This window comes from Bos indicus, chromosome 11 (assembly GCF_029378745.1).
Source record: "Bos indicus isolate NIAB-ARS_2022 breed Sahiwal x Tharparkar chromosome 11, NIAB-ARS_B.indTharparkar_mat_pri_1.0, whole genome shotgun sequence".
In the NCBI taxonomy this organism is placed as follows: domain Eukaryota; kingdom Metazoa; phylum Chordata; class Mammalia; order Artiodactyla; family Bovidae; genus Bos; species Bos indicus.
The window spans coordinates 12,619,506-12,624,754 of NC_091770.1; the positions used below are offsets into that span (position 1 = coordinate 12,619,506).

The window sequence follows — 5,249 nt, forward strand, 5'->3', positions numbered from 1 at the left end:
AGAACTACTATGCCTGCCCTCACCTTCTTTATAACATCTACCTGGGCATTGACTGACATCCTGCCCTGACCTTCACTTGAGCCTGACTTGGCTTTGTGGTTGATGCCTCTGTCTTGCTTCAACTGCTCTTGTCCAGGAACTTGCAGGGGCTATCCAGTCTGCTGGAGGCGATGACATCCCCATGGACCCCAGACTACTGGAGAGACCTACTCTCAAGGGCTGCACAGTGGAGAAGATCCTTCATTGATTACCCACATTGATAGAGACCTGAAGGAGATATCATCTTAAGGAACCTCTAGACTGATGGACGGAGAAGGCAATGGCACCCCACTCCAGTACTCTTGTCTGGAAAATCCCATGGGTGTGGAGGAGCTTGGTAGGCTGCAGTCCATGGGGTCGCTAAGAGTCAGACATGACTGAGCGACTTCACTTTCACTTTTCACTTTCATGCATTGGAGAAGGAAATGGCAACCCACTCCAGTGTTCTTGCCTGGAGAATCCTAGGGATGGTGGAGCCTGGTGGGCTGCCGTCTATGGGGTCGCACAGAGTCAGACACGACTGAAGCGACTTAGCAGCAGCAGCAGCAGACTGATGGAAGAAGTGTCTCCATACGGAGGTGGAGGCATTTCCTTAGGAATCTCCCTCCCCATGTCGACAGGAGGGCCTTCCCAGAGAGCCATCTTCTGACAGGTGGACTCTCTTTAGGGAGGCCTTTGACTAATGGATAAAGACCATAACCTAAGGAAGTCAGAGACTGCTAACAGGTGCAGAAGGAATGCAACTGCTAAGGAACAGACGTGCCTTACCGAGGCTCTCATTTGAGAAAACAGGGCTAAGATGTGTACTGAAAACTGTAGTGAAAAGTGCCACGGAACAGTGGAATGGCCCTTGGCCTGCTGCAGCTGCCACATCGGGGTGGCCACCTGGTAAGGCCTCCTGAAGAAGGTGGCTCTGGGCTGAGTGAGCCCCTTGCAGCTCCCGCCCCAGGGCTCTGGCTCCCTCAGTGACAACCCTGCCCATCGCCAGCCTGGGAGTGGCTTGAGGGTACATGCTGGACTCACATTGTTTCCATGGCCACTCCCTGTTTCCAGGTTGTGTCACCCCTGCCCGACGCCAGCCCCTGCCCGACGCCAGCCCCTGCCCTGGCAACCCTGAGTGCAGACTCAGAGATCAGGAGTACTTGGAGCTAGGAATGTGTGGAGAAGTGCCCCCTGGCAAGCCAGTAGAGAGTCTGCTTTTCCCAAAGGTGAGAGAAGATGACTTGGGAGTCCAGGTGTCTGTCGATGAGCTGGACCCTGACCAGGAGACACCATCATTTGGGGACTTTTCCTACCATTCCATTCAACTGTGTTCAGCCCCTCTCTTGTCCCTCAGGGTTTCAAGTTTCTTCTTCAAAATCTCACTAGAAACGTATTCTCTCCAGGAAATCATCCCTGTTTTTTTCCCTTAGAGAACAGAGTTCAAAATGTCATGGGGGCACTTATTTGTCTTATAGTCATTCTATTACCAGTTACAGAATAACTCCAACTCCCACCTCAATCAGAGCCTGGCCTCACACTGATCCTAACACTGACTGTGGACTGAATCGGACTGTAGCCAAGGGTAGATTCTAATCCTGGACTGTAACCCAGCACCCAACTCCACCTGCGGTTTAAAAAATATATATTTTTAATTGGAGGAAAATTGCTTTACAATATTGTGTTGGTTTCTGTCATACATCAACAAGAGTCAGCCATAGGCATATACATGTCCCCTCCCTCTGGAACCTCCCTCCCACCTCCCAACCCCGTCCCACCCCTCCAGGTTGTCACAGAGCACTGGGTTTGAGCTCCTCACATCCTACTATCTGCTGGCTTTTAGAGAAAGTCATTGGTTGCTAAGGGAAACCAACGAAGAAGCTATGGAGGCCAGACTCAGCCTCTCTGAAGCAGTTATCATTTTCACACACAACAACTGCTTCCACAAAGACGTGTGTGCGTGTGTGTGTCCTTTATTCTATTTAGGATTCCTTTCATCACAATTCTATCCCTACTTCTCCAGGGAACTGAGGAAATTAGGAAATGGATCTCGGGTTACCAGGAGAGGAAGTCTGCACTGGAGTGCAAGGGAGGCCCGCGGCCCCCTAGTGGGGCCCGGATGTCACTGCACCAGCCGCATCTCCGGCGCTCAGGGCAGAGCGGGCAGTTTGAGTGGTGCTGAGTAGGAGGCAGCCACTAGGACACGCCCTTCGGAGCTTCTGTTTGTCACCTCAGGCAGTGACCAGCATGAATGACACCCCCCTCAATTCATCTCTCCCCCCGCTCCCACCAGTCCAGACCCTCACTCCCCAGCCACACCATCCTTGGGTGGCTCTCCTCTGTCCCTCTCTCTTTCCACATCATTTCATTCTCTCTCCATCTCTCTCCCTCTCATTCTCCTTCTCTCATTTTCTTACTTCCAATCTCTCTACTTTTTCACATCATCTCTCTTTTTTCTCATCCAGTTTCTCTGTGTCCCTCTTTTGGTCCCTTCCTTTTCTCAACAAAATATTAAACTTACCATATTTGTTAGCAAAGTTTAGTTTCACCTGATGTTAAAAGGCTCCACAAACCCATGCAATCACAAACCTGGCCTCTTTAACCAGAAATATGAGCTGAACTTTCTCTTGTCTTTTCTACAGCAGAGTTTGGCTCATTGCAAAATCCAAAAATACCGGATGGAGAGAAGCTTTGGAGATTCAACCTTCTTGTTAAACAATGGAGTAAATTTGAGACCCCATAAAAAGAAGGATATTTCCTTGGGCAGTCTTGCCTATTAATGGTGAAGTTAGAAGCCTGACCACTACCCTATCCCCATTAAGACTGTGCCTTTTCCTCTCTAAGGAAAAGTCTCCGGTCCATCCATACCTTTTGGTTTTAACTGAATTTGACTTATTTTTTAGGTCAGTGATCTAAGACTAGAACATCTGATAATCTTTAAAAACATAAAGACATGTCTAGAACTATGGGGGCAGTTTCCCAACGTGGGAAAGGGAGGATGAGACCATGTGAGCTGAATCAGAAGGAAATAGCAAAATGATGAGACTTGGTCCAAATTTATGGAGATCTGAACTTGATGACAGTTAACTAGATGGATGAGTAGATGGACAAACCAACTGAGATCTGAATAAGACAATAATATGAGTACCGATGTCTCATCTCTGCTCACTTTACCCAAGATTGTCATTGATGTGATCAAAATATTAGAAATGTGGAAATAGGAAATGCGCAGGATCACTGATAATATGGAAGAGCACCCCTTACATCCGGAAAGCTAAGGGTGGGGATTGCATGAATGCAAATTGAATCACAGCAGCAAAACAAATCTTCAGTGGCCCCATCTGAGAAGCAGTACACTTCCTTACAAGGAAGTGAGGAGAAAAGAGCCTGCAGACACTACCACTGCACCCTGATCTGAGGGATGAGGGTTATCAGAGAAGGAGGTCTGAGAGCAGAGGAGGCAAACCCCATGTGTCTTCCCTCCATATTTCAGAGCAGCGGCCTGTGTAAGAAGCGCTGGGGGGCTCCTGGTTTTGAGTGGCAGCATCCTCCCACAGAAAGCCTGCAAGGGAGTTTGCCTCTGGTAAAGCAGGCAATGACCCACGGAAGGAGGGTGGTTTACATCTGGTGTGAAGGCCAGATCTAACAGGAAAACAGAAGTAGAAAATAGCTTCCCCAGACCCTGAGCTAGGGTCCAAGACACACAATTCCTGCTAGGACCGCTCACAGCTCTGCCTATCTTCCACTCGGAATTGATTGTGTAAATTATTGCCAGCCACCTCTCCAGCTTAAGATCTGTCAGAAGGATTTATACAGCAACCCAAAGAAGTGATAGGAACTAAGAACAATACACCCAGTGGTTGTAGTAGCTGGCCAAACACCAGATTTTATTTTTCTGTGTCCTCAGGAGGAAGCTAAAAAGGCACCATGGACCAAAGAGATTCTGTAAAATAAAGCACCACAATCAAGATGCAGATGATACATATGCTTGGGTCAAATATTTAGTAAGGAACTGAAAGAACTGTTAGGGAATAGTTACTTTGTGTTCTCAAATAATTTTTTAAAAGGTGAACTCTATGAAAAAAGAGGTAACAGATGAGATAATAAAATATTACTCTGAGATGAAAAGGGTAAGACTAAGAGTTTAAAGAGAAATGGAGTCTGATGATGGGGAAAGAGAGTAAGGAAACTAGAAATGCCACAAAGAATTGAAATCATTAGAAATGGAAAGGAGTATTTGACACAGAAGAAAATAGAATTAATAATGTGAAGGATATTTTAGAAATGTTCTAATAATGCCAAGGAGAAGAATATGATGATAGAATGGTCAAAAGAGAACATGGATTTTTGTGTCTAGGAAGACCCAATATTGTTAAGAGGTCAGTTCTTTCCAACTTGATCTATATCCCAATCAAAGTCCAAGCAAGTTGCTTTGTGGATATTGAAAAACTGATTGTAAAAGGTTAATATGGAAATGCAAAAAGACCCAGAAAAGCCAACACAATATTGAAGAAGAACAAAGTTTTTGGATTGACAGTACCTGATAACAAGACTTACTATAGTGCTCGCTTTGGCAGCACATATACTAAAATTGGAATGATACAGAAAAGATTAGCATGGCCCCTGCGCAAGGATGACATGCAAATTCGTGAAGCGTTCCATATTTTTAGAACTAGACATTTCTCCAAAGAAGACATACAGATGGCTAACAAACACATGAGAAGATGCTCAACATCACTCATTATCAGAGAAATGCAAATCAAAACCACAGTGAGGTACCATTTCACGCCAGTCAGAATGGCTGCGATCCAAAAGTCTACAAGCAATAAATGCTGGAGAGGATGTGGAGAAAAGGGAACCCTCTTACACTGTTGGTGGGAATGCAAACTAGTACAGCCACTATGGAGAACAGTGTGGAGATTCCTTAAAAAACTGGAAATAGAACTGCCATACGACCCAGCAATCCCACTGCTGGGCATACACACCAAGGAAACCAGACTTGAAAGAGACACGTGTACCCCAATGTTCATTGCAGCACTGTTTATAATAGCCAGGACATGGAAGCAACCTAGATGTCCATCAGCAGATGAATGGATAAGAAAGCTGTGGTACATATACACAATGGAGTATTAATCAGACATTAAAAAGAATACATTTGAATCAGTTCTAATGAGGTGGATGAAACTGGAGCCTATTATACAGAGTGAAGTAAGCCAGAAAGAAAAACACCA

General features: G+C 45.7%; 1 non-coding gene across 1 annotated transcript; it reads left to right on the forward strand.

The window, feature by feature from the left end:
- Positions 1-4,579: 4,579 nt before the first annotated feature.
- On the forward strand, positions 4,580-4,686 carry LOC139186033 (U6 spliceosomal RNA). The gene has a single exon (XR_011569602.1). It is a non-coding gene; the product is annotated as a U6 spliceosomal RNA (small nuclear RNA).
- Positions 4,687-5,249: the final 563 nt, after the last annotated feature.